This window comes from Podarcis bocagei (assembly GCF_964188305.1).
Source record: "Podarcis bocagei genome assembly, chromosome: 8".
NCBI lineage: Eukaryota > Metazoa > Chordata > Lepidosauria > Squamata > Lacertidae > Podarcis > Podarcis bocagei.
Genome location: NC_138133.1, coordinates 1,972,053 through 1,994,957, shown reverse-complemented (window position 1 = coordinate 1,994,957; position 22,905 = coordinate 1,972,053). Strand labels below are relative to the sequence as shown.

General features: G+C 45.3%; 1 long non-coding RNA gene across 1 annotated transcript in view; it reads right to left on the bottom strand.

Moving 5' to 3' along the window:
• The window catches only part of LOC308593560, a 39,970-nt gene that overhangs the window by 10,567 nt on the left and 6,498 nt on the right, over positions 1 to 22,905 (bottom strand). Inside the window, exon 2 of the long non-coding RNA XR_014011005.1 lies at positions 1,027 to 1,086. This is a non-coding gene — a long non-coding RNA (uncharacterized lncRNA). The remainder of the gene's footprint in view (positions 1 to 1,026; positions 1,087 to 22,905) is intronic.

Below are 22,905 nucleotides of genomic sequence, written 5' to 3'. Positions count from 1 at the left end.
CCGGAATCTTGAGGACTTAAACCTGCCGTCTTATGCACATTTCATGAAATGTTCTGCAGAATGGGCCTCATCCAGCCCCAGGTAAACACTGTAAATGGCGGAGACTGTGTACTACTCACTCAAAATCAACAAAATTGATATTGCTTAATTTTGGCTGGAACACTAACTTAGCAATTTTAGTGGGGGATCTGGTTAAAACCTCTCTGTGACTCTTTCCATCTCTCTAAGAAAGCAAAGGAAATGGGAAGTAGCACAAATACGACAAGAAGCTGCAACTTTATTTATTTATTTTTCTTTTACAGAATATAGTTCTCATTTCAGAGTGGGAAAATGAAACCTACATTTCAAAAAAAATAGGACAGGAACTTATGCAGCAAATATATACAGTAAACATGAATGGAGACTTCTGTGAATAAAGCCAGGCCCAAAGTTAGCTGGACTCTCTGCAGCTGTGTTCTTATCTGGCCGAAGGAAGTAGAAGAAGAACAAAGAGGCTAAGAAGCCCTGGCTGATGCAGGGGAAAGCCATTGGCCGGCAATTGTGGCTGCCCTTCTGCTGAGCAAATAGTTCAAACTGTTCACTCCCATCTCCCATTCTCTCCCTGGGACATTGTTTGTGTCCTTGCATTTCATTCTGCAAGGAAGATTGCTCTCTGGGCCTATAAGCAAACAGTCCAGAAAAAGAGCCAGCTAGCCGCCTCTTTTCCCTGGAGAACTAGCATTTTTGGTCCCAGCTCCAAGCTGTCAATGAGCTAGAGAGTTAATGTCAGTATCCTGAATTAATTGCTTTAAGCTGCAGCAGCCAAAATGTGTGCCACCAAATGTCCAGAAAATGTTTTTTAATAATGTTTCCTTTCATTTCTGTTTGGGGTTTCTATTGTTGTTTTTGCTCCAAGCATACAGGCCCTCCCTCTCCACTGGAATTGCCTCCCCAACTATAGGTTACGCTGGCTAAAAGCAAAGCACTTATGGTGAATTACAGTGAACGGCTCGCAAGGTATCATCAAATGGAGAGAGCAACACTTACGTGTTCTGGGCTTGCAGCTGCCGTTGTCATCCTATCAGATATTTCACATTAGAGCCTTGACTATAGAAAGAAGGTGATGGATGAGAGAGTTAGGAATAAACAAGAGCATGTTTACATGTAAATATCTTTTAAAATTAACTTCCCAAAATGGTGTGGAAATTACAAAGGGAAAAAGGCGTATGAATGGTAAATCAATTTATGTTTAAACATGCTATATTTTAAAGTGCTCCCCTGTGCGAATGGCCCTCTTTAAGAGAATGAAATAATAAACCAATTTATATACCAATAGAGAGCTGAGATCCTGAGTGCCGTTGTGTAAATTTTCCCCCTTGACTTTTCATTATCTACCTGTGCAAAATCAATCTATATGTATGGGATCAACATACAATTGGAGAGATAAAAGGCGAAATAAAATGTGCTTTGCATATCCCCAAGATAACAGGCACGGTTCCTCATTCTCCTTTGGTTTCCAGGCAGATGCTCCCCCCCACACACACACACACTTTTTTTTAAAAAAAAAAATCAGGTTGTAAAGGTAAAGGAAAATGAGGGGGCTGTGTGGTAAGTGTTTACTTCTTCCCCAGAAATATTGATTCTGTTAAATGAACTATGATTAATAAGTAACCAAGGAAATACCAGGTTAATTTTGCACATAATTTATTGTACTTCAGGAGAGTGAAAGGTATCTCGTATTTTAATTTTACAGGGTATGCTGCATGTGTTTTAAAGGAAATTTCGATAAAACACAAAGCAAGGGAATAAATCACTACTACAAGAGCCCCACCTACTGCAACAAGAGAAGTTCGGCACATGCTTAAGTCGCTACGCCTGAAATAGATTTGACATAAATCTGCACAAATATAAGATGGAGAACACCTGGCTTGCCCATAGTACATGTAAAAAGGATCTAGGGGTCTTGATGGACCACAAGCTTAACATGTGTGATACAGCAGCAAAAAAAGCTAATACTATTCTAGGCTGCATCAACAGAAGTCTAGTGTCTTGATCAATGGAAGTAATAGTACCACTCTAGTCTGCCTTGATCAAACCACACCTAAAATACTGTGTCCAGTTCTGGGTGCATAATTTAAGAAGGACATTAACAAGCTGGAGCGTGTGCAGAGGAGGACAACTAAGACGATCAAGGGTCTGGAAACCAAGCCTTATGAGGAACAGTTGAGTGAGTTGGGTATGTTCCAACTAAACAACAGGAATAACTTTATGACAGTAAGAGCTGTTCGACAGCAGAATGACTTTTAAACAGAAATTGGATGGCCATCTGTCATGGATGCTTCAGTTGAGATTCCTGCACTGCAGGGGGTTGGACTAGATGACCCTCCAGGGTCCCTTCCAGCTCTACAATTCTGTGATTCTATTCTGCTAGATTCTGTCCTCTGTTACCTACGCACTCACAGCAATGCTGTGTTCTCAGAGGATGGGGAAACACCATAGGTCCATTGTGTTCAGGCTCCTAAATTTCTTGGCCACTTTTGAAGGTCCATTGGGCATTGGGAACAGGAAACACTTATAATCAGTTCTCACGTATATGTTCATGTTTGGTAGTACTGTAGTTGTTGTGTAAAAGAGCATTCACAGATCGAGCACCAGAAAGGAGTGAGTTAAGCTGCAAGGCAGCAAGCATGCAGTGGCTAAAAGAAACATCAAGAGGTATATAAGCATTTGTGAACTATATCATTATTTGCCCCTTAGAGTGTGTATGAAAATAATTGATCATGAATTAATTACCTAGTTAACACTCTAGAGTGTGTTTTTAACACGCCCATTCTTACAGATCACTGCTGGGAGAAAGCGGGATCCTCTCTTTCACAATTCCACAGCACTGAGGTCTGCATCTAGATATGAAGCCTTAAAGTGGAGTCAGTCATCTTGGTCCTTCCCACTCAAACACCATCTTCCCTCTCAGCAGGACAGCATTTCAGAAAGACATGTGCAGCTGGTGGCTCCAGTATTGCAATGTACTCTGGCAATACTATATCACAATACTACATCACTGCTGGGATGTATGAATCAGGCGTAGTACAATCAGAGTGGTTAAAGCATGTTAAAAAGAGAGAGAGAGACCTTTCAGTTAAGAGGTAGGAATTGTTACATTTGTGTTAAGATGCAAAGGTGAGACCTCATGCATGTAGCCAAAGCTCCACACTCGTGCACCTAAAAATATTAGGAGACACAAACTCACACAGGAAATTATAAATATTTCAATAAAATAAATAATATAAAATAGAGTTGTGCCATTTATGAAGCTCCACGAGCCAGAAGCTGCCCCTACATACCGGTAGTTTGAAGTCTGCAAATCTTTCCATTTAATTCTAATGGGCCTGAGATCTTTCTTTTCAGTGGTTTCAGATTCCTCCTACACTGGGCTTTAAAACTAGAACACTACACGCATCACCCAGTAATTGAGCATTTCTGAAACTCCTTCCATCTTTCTTATTTGCTTCTTTAGTCTGCAAACCCGCTTTGTGTCAGTCTGGGGTGTGTGGACTGGCTCCCTGCAAACTTCCATCAGCCATCATCACTTCTTGGGCTTGGAGTTTCTCATTCCACCTGCTGAATGTGTGGGTGCAACTACAAAAATCTCTGAAGTGGGACATGGTGGGGAATGACTGAGCCAGCCTCGCTGTCATCACTTGGCAACATCAGTCTTCATTTGGGTCCTATTGATGTGCCAACTCCAGGATGGGCCAGCTATTTGCCTGCCCACTTACCTTCTGCCCTGGCCGACATGAGTGATGGGGCTGCAGGCGTAGTAATTTCTCCACCGGTCTGCCATGCCCCACCACTGCAAGGCCACGGCTTGGAGTGTCCGGTTTCCTACTGAGGGTGGAATCCAACATAGTGCTAAGGCAATCATTCTATCAGGTGTATTAAGGAATAAGCTTTCATGGGCTACAGCTCAGCATCTGGTGAGGTGGGCTCTAGTCCGCAAAAGCTTCTGCCAAAATAAATCCAGATGAAGTTGTGCTGGCCCAATTGTGTGTGCCCTCCACAGCCTGGGATGCACACATGTATTTAATGCATTTATTCATTCATGAAATTCATCTCCCACCCTTCCTCCCAAGGGAGCCCAGGGCAACATGGAGCCTTGTCAGACAATTGGCAATTGTGCTGATCAGCTGGCTGGTGGAGAAGTGGGGCAAGTGGGGCAAAATCCACAGCTAGGCAAATGACTGCTGGTTGGGGAAATATGAGTGCAGCCGGAGCATCTGTGTTGTTTTTTTTAATAAAATTTTTTATTGGTTTTTCACAATTTATATAAACACAAACAATACACAATACAAACAAACAAACACATAAACAAACATGTATAATTTCAAATCCTTTTTTCTTAAACCTTACTTCACCAACTTCCCCGTACCTCCCCTTTCTGCATCCCAATTTTCAAATTTGTTTCAGCAAATCCTCCCCCTTAAGTTTATCTAATTCTCCCTTGTTATTTTCTTTTACTTAATCTTTTACAGCAGTAGTCCCCTTTCTTCTATAACCTCAACATTTTAACACTCATTAATTTTACAATATTTCTTAAGATAAATTTTAAATTTCTTCCAATCTTCTTCCACCGTCTCTTTCCCCTGGTCTCGGACTCTGCCAGTCATTTCAGTCAGTCCCATATAGTGTATCACCTTCATCTGCCATTCTCCCAGAGTGGGTAGCAGCCGGAGCATCTGGGTGGGGATTTGGGGTGAACTACGCAGGCAAAACCAGTTTGCATATAAAGTTCCTTTTCCAACAAGGGATAAGCATGTCAAAAGCCTGCCTCACATGATCTGAAACTCAGGCAACCACTTTTACTTTCTTTCTTTTTTTACTGAGAGACTTACATGGGGGATGTGCTTCTCAGCTCTGCCCCTCAGGTGAATTTAAAAGTGTCAGACTTTGCTCATTGTTCTATTCATGTCTATTTAGAAAGCAGACCTGTTTATAAATTTAATGATGAGAAGCTGAGGCTGTAGAATTTTGAACCACACCATCTCAGTCTGCAAGTGAAGGTCACATTTCTGAATGCTTCTTCCCTCTGTAAAATGCCTCTTGCCTTGACTAGCACACCAAGGAGACACCTAGACGAAGCCCTGCCTCCTAATTTTCTACATGCAGCGAGGTTTCATTTTTAAAAGTTCAGTTCTGTATCTGTGGTCTGAAGTGGAATACTCCAGAATTCAACTACCTTATTCTGTATAAACAGTGGATATGGCTCTATGAGTAAATGGGCATAGAACCGCAGCTTCAAAGGTCAAACCCTGCACTTTTAGATTCTCTACATAAAATAAAGGTTACCTAGATACTCACCTTCAATACCTGCCCCCCAAGCAGCCACCTGCCACATTATGGATCGGATGAAATTTTTAAACCCGTTTTCAAGAGCTGGCCCATTTTAGATGTTTCTTAAAATCTTATGCATCCTCCCTAAATGACAGTGACTGAAAATCACCATGCCTTTATTGTAGTGCAGACCTGATTAAATTCATTCCTTTATTTATTTGATCTATTTATAGAATTCATTTAAGGGTTCAAACCTGTCTTTAAATTGTTGTATTGAAAGGTTACATAAATTGGGGCAAGGGAGGGAAAGATAATTAGTTCTGGAATGGAAGGAGTTTTGCAGCTTCACAAATCAGACTGACGGGTTTGTACCATTTGAGAAATATTCCCATTCCAATCCAAAGCCTCAAAGGCAATAAACACAATATTCTCCTTCCATTCGACATCCTCTTTTGTGGTTATTTCTCCACATGATCATGTGTATTACTGTGCAATTATGATCCTATTATGATCAAGCCTTCAGTTTTGTGATTTCAGAGTTGACACCCTAAAAATAAAAAGCCTAATCCAGCGCTGCAATTTAACTTTTGGAAATGTGGCATTATCACCTGTCCAAAGTGCTATAACAAGGGTTTGGGTTTTTTGGTTTAGGTTCTTTTTTGGCAGTAATTCAAAGCTGAGAAGCTTTCAGTGTGAAATATTATTCCAAAAAAAATCAAACAGAAATGCTTTAGACTTGATTGCATCCCTTTGTTTGTTTGATTTTGGCTGCTCCCAGTTAAGTCCTGACAAACCCCAAATGCTTGCATGTCAGATTTCAAATGCTGCCAGTTACATACAACTAGTGTATATTAACTATCAGATCTGGTCAAAATACTACATGTCATATCAGGTATGGAATGTAGTTAGATGCTTGGTGCTATTGCACGTCAGCTATCAAACACGGGCAAGTGCTAAATAGGTAGTTAATGACGAGGCTGGAGATTTTTGAACTGCACCATCTCTAGGGTCATGGTGGTTTAATGGCCTGACTCTGCAGAATGTCAATCAATGAGTTGTAGTTTCTTTTACCATTTACTTGCAACAGAGAAGATTACACTCTCATGGTTTTGCTTGTTTGCCCAATTCAGCTGAGTGGATGTGATCCTCTTCCTCTGTCAACCCAGCTACTAAAGCAGAATCAAATGCATCTTATCTGCTGTTAACTCAGGCTGTGTTTGCAATATCTGGAGCCACACATCCAAGACATGGGAGGGAGAATCAAGATACAGCAGGTGGGATTGCAGCCCAGAGACACAGCTAAATCCTACCCTGTAAGTTGCAGGAGGGCAAGTTGTTCTCTAGCCAACAGTGGGAAAGCCCTGGCTGTACAGTTGCATGAGTGCAGCCTATAATGCCTTCTTCACGCAGGGCTCGGCCACACTTCTCCTGTGATTTCTTCGGTTTATTCCATAATTTCTAGGCACAGGTTCAAGAAGTTTTCTTTTGTCCCACCACTTTCCCCAGGAAAGCCCACTCCTTACTGCTGAAACAGAACATACGTCAATCCTCAAAAACCTGATTGTCATTTGTTCCAATTCAGCAGTAAACAGCAGGCTTTTCCTGGGGAAAGTGGCAGGACAAAAGGAATACCTGTGCCTGGAAATCATGAAACAAACAAACAAACAAATTATTATTATTATTATTATTATTATTATTATTATTATTATTATTATTATTATAATATAGAAGTGTGGGTGAGCCCTCAGTATACATTTTTTAACACTTTCCCAGTTTATTTAATTGTATTGTGATCCCAGTCTGGAACTCTTGTGATTCAGTAATGGGGTGTGGGATCTGTAACAATCAAAACCTTGGACTGCCTGAGCCCTTACCTCCCTGCCCGATCTCGTAAGATTTTTAGGGGAATCTCTGTTGGTGGTCTGCCATGCGTCAGAGGCATGCCATGCGGGGGGCCTGAGATTAGACAGGCCCCCTCTTTGCTGAACTTCAGGCACATGGCAAATATTTCAGCAGGCATTTTCAGACAGTATTCAGGTTTCTCTTTAGTTTTATGAAAAAAAAACCGTTGTTTTATTCTCTGTACGGCTTATTTTTATGTACTCCACTTAGAAATGCTAAGTGGTCTATAAATGCCTTAGCTAAATTAAAATAAACTGTTTTTCACAAAATTGCAGTTCCTAGGGCTTAGGTGGGAGCCAGCTGGTCTCAGACCAAAATCTGTGTCATAAGAGCTTGAATTTCTACCAAGAATTTTCAGCACCTTCAGAAAAACCACAATTTTCACTCTTCTTGAAAAGGCGTCTGTGACAGTTACACTGGTTTCAAATGAGTTTTACAATGTAAGCTCTTACTCTTAAATGAGAAGAGGACAATTTGTTAGTGAAGCTATAACAAATGCTAACCCTGCTTGTTGGTTTTCCAGTATTTGCATCCCACCTTCAAAACAAACAAGCAAAGAAGTAAATAAATACCATGGCTGATTACGAGGCATCATAAGCACACAGCACACAGATGAGCTGAGCCATTGAGCAGGATTTATGCCTCCGCAAGCACAGCCCAAGTCTGCAAGGGCACTTGCTGACAAGAAGGTCAGGCGAAAATGGGACACTTTTGATTAAGCAGCAGGTTCCAAAGTCAAATGGCTGATACCCCCTCCTCAAAGAGATGAAATAACAGCAGCTTGCTGGGCATATAATTCAAATCAGAAAGAAACCCCGGTCAGCACCTTGTTTTAAAATGGGGGAGGAATGTGCTGATACAAATGTAGGGCTATGCACTGTGGCATCACCTCAGTAGTGTAACAGGGTGGCAAATATGTGGTGAACTGCCCTGTGATCATCAGATGAAGGGCAGAAATATATATGTAATTGATTAATTAATTAATTAATTAATTAATAACTTGCCAGGGCTGCAGGCCTTGAAGTTTCCTTCCTTCTTTAACCACAAGCATTGAACGCCACTCTTTCCCCCTCTCTGGCCATGCGTCTTGAGGAAACGTGTCATCATAATATTATATAATATAGGGTAGTACCTTGGAGCAAGTACAGAGTGCCTATCCTTCACACTCGTAACAGAGGAGCAAAGCTTCCTTTCAGAGGTAGCAAGGCTCCCAAGAGGTCCTGTAACATCTCTCTTATTTAAAATGGAAAACTCCACTTGGTAGCCTTCTGCAAACACTGCCCAGATATTGCAACTTTGGCTGCTGCTCTCATAGCACTGCTAAACATCATGTTGTTGCTCCATACCACAAGACTTGCCAGGGAAGGCATGGACCGCAGGCAACTCACCTCTGTGGAACAGCCCCTCTCTGACATGACTAAAAGCAATTTATTTATTTAAAAATATAAAAACACAATACATGCCATAAAGGTAAAGGAACCCCTGACCATTAGGTCCAGTCGTGACCGACTCTGGGGTTGCGGTGCTCATCTCGCTTTACTGGCTGAGGGAGCCGGCGTACAACTTCCGGGTCATGTGGCCAGCATGACTAAGCCATGAGCCAGAGCAGCGCACAGAAACGCTGTTTACCTTCCCGCCACAGCGGTACCTGTTTATCTACTTGCACTTTGATGTGCTTTCGAACTGCTAGGTTGGCAGGAGCAGGGACAGAGCAACGGGAGCTCACCCCGTCACGGGATTCAAACTGCCGACCTTCTGATCGTCAAGTCCTAGGCTCTGTGGTTTAACCCACAACACCACCCGTGTCCCTCAATACACACCATAGTAACAAACAAAAACAATAAGGGGGGGAGCAGAGTTAAAATGGCTCAGGACGACAATACCTCAAAGATCACTTCTTCCATGAAAGGCCCAAAGGGTGGCAACATGAGATTAGGGCCTTTTCTGCATTGGCTCCCTGTTTGTGGAACGCTCTCCCCAGGGAGGCTTGCCTGGCAACCTCGGAGCAACATGCTGCAGCCCCCAGAGCAGAGAACAGGCATAGGCGTGGCTGGCGCGCATCCCAGGGGCATGGTGTGTCGCCTGCGGGGGCAGTCATGGTGGCACCCTTTCCCCAAATGGTTCCCAGTGCAGGTTGCTGCCCCGCCCCCTTCGTATGCCAGTGTTGCCTGGCACCTTTGTTACACAACTTTTGGCTAATTAAATAAGCTATGACCTTTATCGTTGTTGTTGTTAAAATTTGTATCCAGCCCTTCATCCATAGATCTCAGGGCAGTTCACGGCATAAAAATACAAGATAAAAATATAAAATATATAGTAAGAACAAGAACAAAACAATAACACCCCCCCCAAAAAAAAAAACATCCTACAAACACATTTAAAGGGTATAAGATGTTAATCAGCCCAAGGCCTGGCTGAAGTGGAACATTTTTACCTGGTACCTAAAGGTATACAATGAAGGCATCAGCTGAACCTCTCTGGGGATTGTAGAATGAAGTGAGAATTTGCATGCTTTAAAGCTTTTGGGTGGGGACCACCATGGGAGGGGAAAGAGGAAATACAAGGTCTGGCTTACCTGGTAAACCCATGCCTAGGGTGTAACTACTTTCCCATTTCTGGGAATCTACTTCAGGCTACACACACACACACACACACACACACACACACATATATATATATATATATATATACACCTGCACATAAAAATTAGCTTTGGCTTACTTGCTAGTTCTCTAAACAGAGCTGGGGGTTTTATGGAGGAGTATTTATTTGTGTGAGACCTACCTGTAGTAAAAAAAAAGTAAAGGTAAAGGACCCCTGGGTGGTTAAGTCCAGTCAAAGGCAACTATGGAGTTGTGGCGCTCATCTCGCTTTCAGGCTGAGGGAGCCACCGTTTGTCCACAGACAGCTTTCTGGGTCACGTGGCCAGCAGGACTAAACTGCTTCTGGTGCAACGGGACACCATGACGGAAACCAGAGCGCATGGAAACACCGTTTACCTTCCTGTCACAGCAGTACCTATTTATCTACTTGTACTGGTGTGCTTTTGAACTGCTAGGTTGGCAGAAGCTGGGACAGAGCAACGGGAGCTCGCTCCATTGTTGGGATTTGAACTGCTGACCTTCTGATCGGCAAGCCCTAGGCTCTGTGGTTTAGACCATAGCGCCACCCACATCCCCTTCTACCTGTAGTATGAAGTGATGACCCAGGCAAAACCACAGTAAGAACTAGGCCTAAGCTGAACCTTTCTCCCCAGCCTGCATTCCACAAAACCTCTCTGGAGAAGCACTATAACCATGTGATGCTGCCTGAAAAGGGATTTCGCTGCTTGAATTCAACCACGCAGCCTGATTCTTTTGACCATGTGTAGCCCCCCCTGTCCCCTGGTCTCTGGGCAAATCAAGTCTCACACTAAAAAGAGATGCAAAGGGACTGCATAGAAAGGGAGGGGCATGAAGGCAGTGCTGATCCTGGTGGCCTATTTGAAAATGATTGGGGTGCTGTAGCTCACTTGATAATGGAAAGCACTTTTATATTCCATTTTTATTTTTTAAACTCTGGTGGTTAGCCATAGTGAAACTCCTGAAGCAGCTATCCTAGGCGTAGCTTATTTCAAAATAAAGGACTTAAGCAGTTTCCTGCTAGCCTTAAGGGGAATTCAGAGACTGTATTTTACCATAACAAACTTCAGACATGGACAAACGGCACAGAAGGGTAGGGACCATCTCCAGCAGACCATCTACAACCAGGTAAGATTTATTGCCAAGAGCACTGTCCTCTCAGGTCTTCCTACACCTTAAGCAAGAAAACACACTAAGGAACACTTTAGCACAGATTAGCGAGGCCTTAATTGCTTTTGCTTTGTAAAATTTAAGCACCTGGGTAGACAAGGAGGTTTCCAGTTTAAAATAAAATAAAGTAAACCTGGCAAGACTGAAATCACACCACCCCTAGAGTAGACCATAAACCTGCTACACTGAAGGCACACCCCTAGGCATATTTACTAGGATGCACGTCCCCTTGGATTCAGTGGGGCTCCCCCCCCCCCAAAGAAGTCTGCATAGGATTGCAGCTTTAAACAGGTATTGTCTTTCTTTTCTTTTTCTAAAAAACAACAACAGGGATCGAAGGGTCTGCGTGAAAACTATTTAAGCCCGTGCTTAAGTTTTCGCTCGTGTCATCCTTGGTGGAGCACGTTCGCGGATGTCAAGTCAGTTACTAATGAGCTAAACAATTGTGCCCAGCAATTAGCCTCTCGGTAATTAAATCGCGTTTATGGGATTAACGCCCCGCGGTTCGAAACAAAGCCGAGACATGATAGGGAAATGCGTGCGTCCCGAAGCCTCGGCTGGATCCGAATCGCCTCTTGTTTGCTTTGAAATCAGACAAAGGATGCGGACAAGAATGTCAATTTCCCGAGACGCTTCTCCTTTAAATGCCGCGCCGTTTCCAGCGAGGCCAAGCGCCGCTTTCGCCTCCTTCTCCTGCGACCAGATACCGGAGGCGACGGGGGGCAATAAACCGGGAGATCTCTGTTTTGCAGGCTACTTATTACTTCTTCTGGCTGATAAAAACTTCTACTTTCCACTAATTTCACGGCGGGGACCGCGAGGGAGGCTGCGGGGGGAGGAGGCAAGAAATGTCAACACAGAACTTCCCGGGAAGACGCGAAAGTTGATTCAAACGGAAAACGAGGAAGTTGGGATTGCGAGAAAGAAAACGGTTCCGCTGTAGGAGGAAGAGCGATAAGGAAAGGAGAATTAATAGCGGCTGCTTCTCCGGGGAGACAGAGCTTCTTTCCGATGGACTTCTTGCCCAGTATCTCCAACGATCTCCGCGAGGGTGGAAGCAATCATTTAAAGCAAACGACTCTTCTGGCTGAGAAATGAAGGGTACGATCCAGCCATGGCTGGGCATTTTCAATTGCCGAGGCGTTCAGTGGTAGAGAGAAACAAGCGTCTCCGTGCCTCCCACCGAAATCCGCTGAGACGCGCAACCCGATCCTATGCGTGTCTCTTCAAGCAAATCTCGCCGGATTCCACGCAGGTCGCTCCCAAGTTAGGGTGACAGGACGTGGAAAGTGTTGACTTGCGCCCCAAAAGGCATTGCGATTAAAACACCATAGAACTCTGATAACAAAATGGTGCGGAAATCTAGACGTCATTAAACCGTTTTCAATTCAGCCGAGATGTTAGGTTTGGTAGTGAACTTTGAGCGCTGTGGAGGCCCGTGTCAAAGGAGAGCACAAGCTTCCATAAGAGATGCATGGATCGGGAAACAGCAGGCCGGAAGGAGGGCTTTGGCACTTCCTCGCCCTTTCCCGGCGCAGGTCACGAAGACAGATGGAGCCAAAGCGTGGTTACTCGGTTGCGCGAGCGCGAGCGCTGCAGAATGCGGATTCATTGACCTCTGCACACCTGGGCCTTTACCCGCGCGGCCTTGGCTCGTCTCTGAGTTGCGGGGCTGGTTTTCAAAAAGGGAATTTGGAGGATAGGTTTATGGTCAGTTACAAGTCACAGTGGTGAGTAAAGGGACCCTGCCACAGGCAGAGGCAGAGCCATCCTGAGGCAAATGGCAGGCTTGCCCGCTCTTGGGGGGCAGCTGATGAGCCCCCGTTGGAAGAGCCAGCAAAGCCGCCCCTCTTCTGCTCCCAGGGTTAAAGGAGGAATAAAGGACGGCCTTCCCCCCCCCCCGCGTTCCAACACCTTCGTCTGAGTGCATTCTAATCCGCGTGGAAGACTGATTCACACAACTCGGGGTGGGCATAAAACCGATTAATTACATCGCAGGAAGAGAGAAATCACCTCCTAAATGCCTCTTCCTGGGGCGACATTATGCGTGTAAAGCAGTCTTCCTTTAAAACTATATTAAGGCAATACCTTCATGGCTATGTCAGCTATGTCAGCTCTCTTTGATAGTGCTCTCCAAGGCTTAGCAGCTGGAGACGTGTGTGGAATAAAGGGCAGGTCTGTAACAGTTTGCCAGTCCTGATAGAACCTCCCTGTACCCCTGAGCAGGGGACCCTGGGGACACAGAAAGGGTGGGCTTTTACCTCCATGCAACCCTTGTAGGCTTCCTAGAGACATCTGTCCTCCTTTGAAAACAGAATCGCTGCTTGGGTGGCCCTTGGCTCTGACTCAAGTGCTTCCGTTCATATGTAAACTGCCAGAGATCCACTGACAGTCAACTGATGTCCTTCAGCCATGTGGTCCCCACTGCCAACACAGAGCTTAAGGTCCACAGGATTATGAAAAGCCTCATCCTGCAAAGCAACTACAGATGAGGCAGTCGACCTCTACTTCGAACCTTACAGGATGGAATGTCTCCTTCCTTGGCAGATGCAGAACTAGTATATCTGGTCAGAAGTCTCCCTGACATGCTTATTTTCTACCTACAGGGAGTGGCTTTCCAACACAAGTGCCTCACCTGCAGTCTGAAGTGGTATAGCCCTGGCAGGGGTTGCCAACACTCCCCACCCCCAATCTCCTAGTTGTGAGAACAGGGAGATAAAATCCAACCTGTAGAAGTAAATCTAAAAGATTAACACTGTCGCTCAATCTAATTTGACAAGCAAATTGAATTAAAGTGGACTGTGATTCACTGTCGCCAGTTAACAGGCTTGGGATGGCAAGAGAATTGTTGCTCTCCGGAGGGCAGTGAAGGAAAATCAGGAAGAACCTAATGAGGAGAAAGACACCATAGAAGAACTTCTTCATCTAGGCGATTCCCCACCCCCTTTTCCCTGCGTATATTACTATTTCCAGAATATTCATACCCTACGAGATACTTAAAATTCCTTATTCATTTAAACATGAAAGGGATCTTCTTATTCCAGATGCCAGAATATCTCCCATTTGTTGTAATTTCATCAGGAGATCCTAAAACAGTTGTATATCATCCTTCATTGTTTGGGGGATTATATCAAGGTGGTATACAATCAATAATCATAATAAAAATCAATAATAAAACAATTAACTACAGCCTCCTTGATATCTGTAAATCAATAATAAAACAATAACCACAGCCAATCAAAACCAGCCTAGAACAAAAGAAGGTGCCTGCATCAAGGAAAACTGGTGCTGGAGGGATTAAGTGGCCCTTATTGGACTAATACCCCCACTTTCTTCTGTGGAGCTTAAGGTGACATACATGGTTTTCTCTCCACCAGTTTATCCTCACCACAACCCTGTGAAGTAGGTTAAGCTGAGAGTCAGTGGCTGGTCTGTGTAACCCAGCAGACTTTTTTATGGCTGGATGAGGACTTGGACCCCATCTTGCGATTACATGGCAGCTCTTGAAGGGGTGGTCCTAAACTGGGGTGCCACGCCTGAGAAAGCATCCTCTTTTGTTGTGGGGCACTGTTTCCTTTCCGATAAAGGAGGTACCCAAAGCAAAGCTGCAACAGAAGATCTCAAAAGCGTGTCAGACAAACCAGAAGAAACATGCAGCTCCAAGCTATGCAAGGCCCTTTTTGTTCAATGCAGCTTATTTCAAAGTGTGGGTAGGATTGCAGCTGTAGGGAAAGGAGCTGTTTGATTACTCCTTTCCATCAATGGTACTCATTGAGCATTGGGCTACCTTGGAGACAGCATGAGACTCTTAATCTCAGGATTGTGGGTTCAAGCCCCATGTTGGACAGCCCTGCGTTACAGGGAGTTGGACTAGATGACTTTCACAGTCCTTTTCAACTCTACAATTCTGTGAAAGGCTCCTCCCACCCCGTTACTGATTAGAGAAAATGATTTCAGAACATCTTCTAGCCATTTCCCAGCCTTATATTACAGATTAGAGTGAAAAAACAATAGTAATGAGCTGCTAACTTCTCCTGGGTGAACATGGCTTTCAACTATGAGATTTGAATTGTGGTTGATCCTCTTTTTGAACAGAAAGTGGGGAAGAACCATTTGTTTTATTAATCATTACATTTATATCCCATCCTTTTCTCTATGGAGCTCAAGATGGCATACATGATTCTCAAGACGATTTTCCCTATGGGCTTGCTTCGCAAGACGGAAACGTCTTGCAAGTTTGTTTCCTTTTTCTTAACACCGTTAATACAGTTGCGACTTGACTTCGAGGAGCAACTCATAGAACGCGGTGTGGTAGCCTTTTTTGAGGTTTTTAAAGACTTTGGTGATTTTTGAAGCTTTTCCAAAACTTTCCCGACACCGTGCTTCACAAGACAAAAAAAATCGCAAGACGACAAAACTCGCGGAACGAATTAATTTCGTCTTGCAAGCTACCACTGTACACAGTAAGTCCAATTGGGAATGAAGTCGAAGCAGACTTAGGGTTCCATTGTTAGTTGCTCTCTTTTCTCCCACGTGCTTAATGGAAGATGTACATTCATGAGAAACTTTAACACACAGGTGCAAAAATAATGTTGGAGGGCATGTCAAGTGTTAATTCACCCTAAGGTTGAGGAGCTGTCTCTGTGGTCCATCAGAGGTGCTTGGACTGCAGCTCCCAAGATCCTGAACCCTGGCCACTGGAGCTAAGGGATCCTGGAGTCTGACAATCTCTGGAGGACCATGTTAGCTATTCCTCACTAAGGGCAGGGCTGGCCCACCCATGAGGCAAGGTGAGGCAACCACCTCAGGCAGCAGGATCCACAGGGACAATAGTTCCCACTGAATATCATAGAATCATAGAATTGTAAAGTTGGAAGGGACTCTGAGGATCTTCTAGTCTAACACCTGGCAATGCAGTTGTCCCATAAGGGGACTGAACCTGCAACCTTGGCATTATCGCCACCATGCTCTAACCAACTGAGCTATCTTCATTCTCCCTTTGTTTGATGTGATCTGCATTCCGTCTTTCTTCCCTGGAGGGGAGGCACCATTTGGTGGTTCACCACAGCTGCCAAAATGTCTTGAGTAGGCCCTGCCGAAGGGATTGGCCTGGAGGCTTTCGGGAGCAAATGCCCTGGAGATATTGGTAGCCTGTAAGTGAGCTAACATTTTCAGAAACATCACTCAAGCCCCCAACCCAACCCTTGCTGGTCGCTCTCCCAAGGGAGACTATAAAGGAGGCAGCTCCGCTTTTTAAGAAACTGAGATCCTGTGCACAGGATCCTGTGTTTCTTTTGCAAACCATGGAAGTTAACTGGTTATTTGCAAGTAACTTCCTTATGACTGTTGATCTCAACTACCTGTTTCTCGATAGACTTCCAGAACCTGGCTTATGGTCACAATGAGCAAGAGGTTAAAAGTCTGTCCAAGGGAGTTAAATTAGCTTCGTTTGGCCTGGATCATCCCATGCTTAGTTTTAAATAGACTTTTCAGTGCTACCATTTAACATTTAACTTACTCTTGGGGTCGGCGCTTCTCAAACCTCATGAGCAAAATGTCAACGTTATGTTTCCTTTCTCGCGAGAGCTCCGCTAGGTTGCTACACCTCTAACTGGGTCCTCCCTCTGCGGCTTCAATTGGATTTGCATTTGTTAAATGAAATGGTTAACATTCAATTTCATGCTTGATTTCTACTGTAAATACTGAGCCCCATCTTCGCTCCCCCTCCGTGCTCACTGGGCCTGAACAAGCCGAAAAATGCTTTTCGGAAAATCACGTTTCGGAGTCTGCAAACGCTGCTATCAGCAGACTCCACCTGAAAAATAGTTTTGCAAGACGGAGCACATCCCCAAAGACATAGTCCTCCTCTCGAGCGTGGCTGCGCGCGGCACTTCTGCGCAAAGCACTTGGCCGGCGGGGGCCGGGGGGGGGGTGTCGGGATCGCTCTTTTTAACCCTTCGGTAGTCTACGGCTGGGATGAGTCCGGCCCAACCAGTGGCTGCAAATAAACCTGGATCGCTCCCTCTTGCCAGCTCTTGTCTACGAAAAACCGAGATTTTAAGGTTGAGTTTGCTTGGAAGGAAGGCCCGGGCGGGGACACCACGAGAACCTTACCTCCAAGAAAGCTTAGGAGCGCCCACGTGAAGCTGGTGAGACTTCATTGGCAGCAGGGGTGCCAACTTGAATAAATTAGCGGGGGCAGGTAAGCTCCATCCCGCATAATTGATCACATAATTATGCACACGCACACCATTTGAATGGCAATGCCAATCAACTGGGGGGAGCGGACCCCTCAAATATTTTATTGGGGGGGCTGGGTCTTCATGGGAATTGGCTCCTATTCTGCGCAGTAAACAGCACTGCCCGCTCGTCGAACCTTTCCACCTGGCACAGGCGAGGCCTTCGCCACGGTCAGCGCCAGCCTTTGCCCGGGGCACTTCCGTCAGCTCTAACTGAACGAGCCAGCTAACCATGCACGGTGGCAGGATCCCCGCTGCAAACCATGCGGAGAGGAACATTCTGGAAAGGAAGGAGAGGACCTGCAGTGGGCAAGCGTCGAAACTGACGAGACTGTGCCTGCGCTTTAGGGGGGGGGACCCGCCTTTGGAGAAGAGTAATAGGACGTGGATAGGATGGCAATTTCTGTGCCTGCCATTAGTAGTTTTGGAGGAGAGGGCGTTTGGGCAGGGACGACCTATCTGCTCCTCAGCAAGTTGCGGTGGTGGTTGGTGTTATTTATGCCCTTTCTAGACAGACCGTCGATCCTCAGATTCCTCTGGGAGGGGCTCCAGAAGTCGATAAACCACACAGATCGAATCGATGAAACAGTGTGGAAATGTGAATGTTCAAAGCGAAAAGAGCCCTCAAGTCCAGACGAACCTTTTTCTACTGACTACGAAATGCGTTTCGAAGCCTGAGCGCCGCAATTCATCCCTTGAATGGAAGGGGTTTCAGAGCTGGCCCTTTCCACCCACCAGCGAGAGCTCCTGTAGTAACAGGCCACGGAGTACCCCGCCCTCCAGAAAGGACTCTGCAGCAAGTTCTCTCTGAAGGGGTTGGAGAGCTAGCGGGGACCAGTGATGCAGCTGGAGCTACGCTGGGCATTCCAGGCCGCCCTCAGGCAAATGACCTCCCAGCACTTGAGCTGGCCATGCCGGGCTGACATGATTCCTGCAGCACCTTTTCTTCTTCCTTTTTAAAAACGCTTCCTTTTTCAGTGGGCAGCAGACAGGGCAAGTCCACATAGGTAGAGATGTCCCTCTTATTATGTTTGCTTTAAATATACATTTCCTCCTGCTTTTCTCCAGCAAAATGGTGATTCTTCCCAATAACGAAAACCACCAGTATGGCCCTTCAGCCCTTGTGGCAACCCCCGCCAGCACCGCCTTCTGTGGGTGTTGCTTCAGTAGAACCGAACAACTCCTTTTTCAGTCCGTTGAAGACTGGCGGAGAACGAAATGAGCCCCCGAGAGCGAAGAAGCAGCTCGGCCTGAGAACGCAGATGTTAAGTCCCACCGACTTCCATGCAGGGTCTTCGCCTCCCATAACGCCCACCGTCAAGACTGGATTCTAAACCATTGTTCATTTATTAAATTTGTATACCGCTCTTCATCTGGAGGTCTTAGGGCGGTTCGCAGCACAAAAGTACAATATAAAAAGACAAAATACATAATACAGTAAAAACAAAACCATCACCCCCCCCCCACGGATGCTTTGGTTAGTTGTCATCGGTCTGTCTCGGGAGACAATGGAAGAAAAGCGCGCCTTCCGGGGTGAAGTCAAACTGTTGGTTAGGGCACTTTAATGGGTCGATTAATCAGCTAAATGTCCTGATTAATCGGAGGAAGCCAACCGGCCAGGACGAATTTTAATCCCTGGCTCTCGGAATGAAGCGCATACCTCTGATGATCCCTAGATTCTGTTGTGTTACTTGTGAAAGGGAGTGAAAAAGAAGACACTAAAATGATTTTTAAGCTTTTCCCTGATAAACAACAAGCTCACCCACGCGTGGCTTAATATGCCTAAGGCACCTATATTTTATTTAAAATGTTTGCATACCTTTTCTATTTGAACCTTTTAAAGCTGTATTGATTAATGGGATTTGGGCAATATGCTGATATAAAAAAGAAAGAAAAAAACAAGCAATTATTATATTGCTTTAACAAACCGTAAAGTATTTAGTTGTTAAGAGCCCTGGACACTTTGACGCCTTCACAACCCAGATAACCTCCCCACACAAAAAGTTCCACATAAGTGAGTACCCAAAATGCTTCAACTATTTGTTATCATCCTCATCCTCATCCTCATCACCCTGCTACAGTGGGTTTGGTTCATCCTGACTATTACAGCTCCCTCCCTGGCTTAGCAAGACCCGTTGGGATTCAACATACGTAACAGGGCTGCAGAATTCTCCGCTTCTCTGGCATCAGCACGCGCGCGTAAAACACGCGGAGGACCCCTCATTTTTGCTTTTTTTCTTGGCTGCAAACGCTCCTTTTGCAAACCTGCGGCCCCCCCCCCCAGCCTTTGGAAGTAAGCTGGAGACCCCATGAACGTAACACCTGCCAGTCAGGTGTCAGAGCACCCGCAGCAGCTCTAAATGCCCACCTGCTGGATCTCTCTCACACACACGCACATCCATGCACCCCTCTTTGTCCTTAGGAATTCGTCGCGAGACGTTTTAAGAGGCAGCGACCTCTCGGATGAGGGGAGATGTCGCTCGCTGCAAGTGGCTCGGTTGGGGGGGGGGGGACGAGGCCAGCTCCTTGGCGATGTTTACCCAGAGAGGGTGGAATCTAAAGGACGCTCTCGACAATCAATGGAGCCTTGTCTCAGGTTACCGAGCTGAGCTCCCCTAAATGAGTCCAGCAGGCTGATAACCGCAGGTTAAAGGCACCTGAGATAAACGGCTTCCAGTGGCTTGATGTCAGAGAAGATAAGCAGGGGCGGGGGGATGTGCTTTTTATCTGCTGGAACTAGAGCAGGTTTCATTCACCGAGTCGCGATTAGAGAAGGATGAGAGTCTTTTGTAAGGTTGCATAGGACGGAGTCCAAGGAAGGATAGCATCGCAATTCTCCCTTCTTCTTGGGGCTCCATGGAAGTGAGGTGCTGGAAAGAGTGGGGCTTTCCTCCTGAACTACCCCCCCCCACTCCCTGCCTACTCCTAGGGGCCGAGGTCCCTTGCTCCCCCAATAGGCGACAGTCCCATGGGAAGACCCTGGAAAGCGCCTGCCGGTGGTGCGAATAAGTGAACTCGATCAACCCTTGGTATAAGACAGGTTCATACGTTCATGATCTTTCCGAAAACCATGCTATGGAGCGCTTGGAAGGAAGGAGATGAATCTCTTGAATCACTCCCATGAAGTGTTCAGACCTGCTCCAACTAGCCTAAGGGTGTCACACTTTTAGATCTCGCAACGACCTGCTTCAGCGTTCAGCAAACAGTACCTGCGTGCAATCCTATGCATGTTTACTCAGTGATTAATCTCATTGGCTTTGATTGGGTAACCCTTACCCAATCAAAGCCAATGAGATTAAGAACCCTTACCCCAAAAAGTTGTGGGGTTTTTTGCCTTCTGCTCAGGGTTGCAGATGGCTGGCTACTGAACCGGCTAGCGCCTGCCATTTACTCCGAAGCAGACGAATTGACTTTGGATCAGACGTCACTTTGAAATGAATAACTTTGCGCGTCGGCGCTTAGCAGACCCTCTATTAAAGTTACGCAGACTTACATTACTTTAAAAGATTAAATCAAAACATTTATTTCCTCAATAAATATCTGAACTACAATAACGGTAGTAATTATAATAGCCCACCAAATATAAGAATTGTTAAGGCTATAATACTATGCACGCTTACTTGAGAGTACATCCCAATTGATCTCACTGGAGTTTACCTTCCAGTAACCATGCGTGTCCAGTTTATTATAACCTTGTTGTGTCCAACTCTTATATAATTGTATCAAGTAGACTTAAGATGCTTGTTTTGGGGTGGGATGTGGCCTTCAGCATCTAAACTGCAATCCTGTGCACACAAACCTGAGGTTAAACGTCATGGGACTCTGTGATGCTTACTTCCGAGTAGACTGTTGGTCATAATCTGGTTTGTCCTGCGAGGCAAACTCACTTGGCTTCAGGAATTTGTGTCAGATCCACATTGGTGGATTATCTTCTCCCCACCACCCGAATTTCGAATTCTAGTGAAAGTCTAGGGACGCGGGTGGCGCTGTGGGTAAAACCTCAGCGCCTAGGACTTGCAGATCGCATGGTCGGCGGCGGTTCGAATCCCCGCGGCGGGGTGAGCTCCCGTCTTTCGGTCCCAGCTCCTGCCCACCTAGCAGTTCGAAAGCACGTCAATGTGCAAGTAGATAAATAGGTACCGCTTTATAGCGGGAAGGTAAACGGCGTTTCCGTGTGCTGCGTTGGCTCGCCAGATGCAGCTTGTCACGCTGGCCACGTGACCCGGAAGTGTCCTCAGACAGCGCTGGCCCCCGGCCTCTTAAGCGAGATGGGCGTGCAACCCTAGAGTCTGTCAAGACTGGCCCGTCCGGGCAGGAGTACCTTTACCTTAGTGAAAGTCAGCCAGATAGGGGCTGATGTTTTTTTCGGAAACAAATCCCGCTGAGATCCATAAAATTCACCTACAAGTCTATAGGATTGCTGCCGGTATTGTTTGCATATACCAAATATGGTATGAAACCTACAGAAAGATGGAATGGGTTTCACACACCTAGGAGCTAAAGCATAACTTCGAAGCGATCCATTGATTTCCACGAAACATGCTTCCCTATTAACTTGCTTAAAGTCTCCCAGAAAGGCGAAGGCCCCGCGCGGGTGGAAGAGAAAGTGAGGGACCGCAGAGCCGAAGCTGGATCTAGAACGCAAATGAATGAGTGGATTATTCATTCTGAACGGCATTGTTAATTAAGGCTTCCAACTTAAACATACTTTACCAGAAATTAAGTCCCACTGAACGGCTCCTGCATGCGGCTCAGTCCACAAATCTGGACTGATGCTGCGGCCACAGACTACATAATATTACATCGTAATCGTGTGTGAGGATGCCAACTCTTCAGCGGGCATCTGTACCTGCACTTTTAACAGCAGTTCCGTCTGCAGCAAATTGAGATGCATTCCTCTCACCTCCACGAAAGAGGGTTGCAGATCAAGCCGCTGTTAGAGGCACAGCAACCAGATCTGATTGCAAAGTTGGCTGCCATTTATATATGAGATTAATTTTGCTCTAAATAATTCTTGTTCTTTGGGTGCTTGTTTGGCAAGGCCTCTTCCCTGCTGGTAGGAGAATTGCTTCCCTTCTGAATTTTAACTTTTCAAAGATTTGGGGAAAGCAGTTAGAATGAAAAAGTCAGGACAGACAATCATGGCTTTGAGTGCAAATTAACCCAGCGCCTCCACCTTTAAAAATGGTATCAAATTGCACATGGCCCTTGATTTATTGTCTCTAGCATGGGGTTTTTAATGCATAGCTTACTATGGTTTAATTTTGCACCTGTTTGTTTGGGGGTCTGGAAGACTTAATGCTGGAATGCAAACTTTTTCTTTTCTTTTCTTTTCGTCTTCTATCATACCAAACTGACAAAGCGAACTGGCTAGAAGTATCAGTGAAATGAAATTGCTTTTTTGGTATTGATAAGGATTAAGCAATTGGAGGGAGCGAATAGGTATTTTAATTATTTACTTTCTAAAATATATGAATTTTTATGTTTTTATTGCCAATTTTGCTAAAAATAGTAAAAAAAAATCCTTTTTAAAAAATCCTCGTAGCGAGTTCAGTATCATGTAGGCATGTAAAGTATAACTGCTGAAACCAGTTGGCCTTACTTCCGAGTAAGAGTAGGAAGGAGCAGACTTCAAAGCTAGCTGACCACTTGCTTCAGTGGGATAT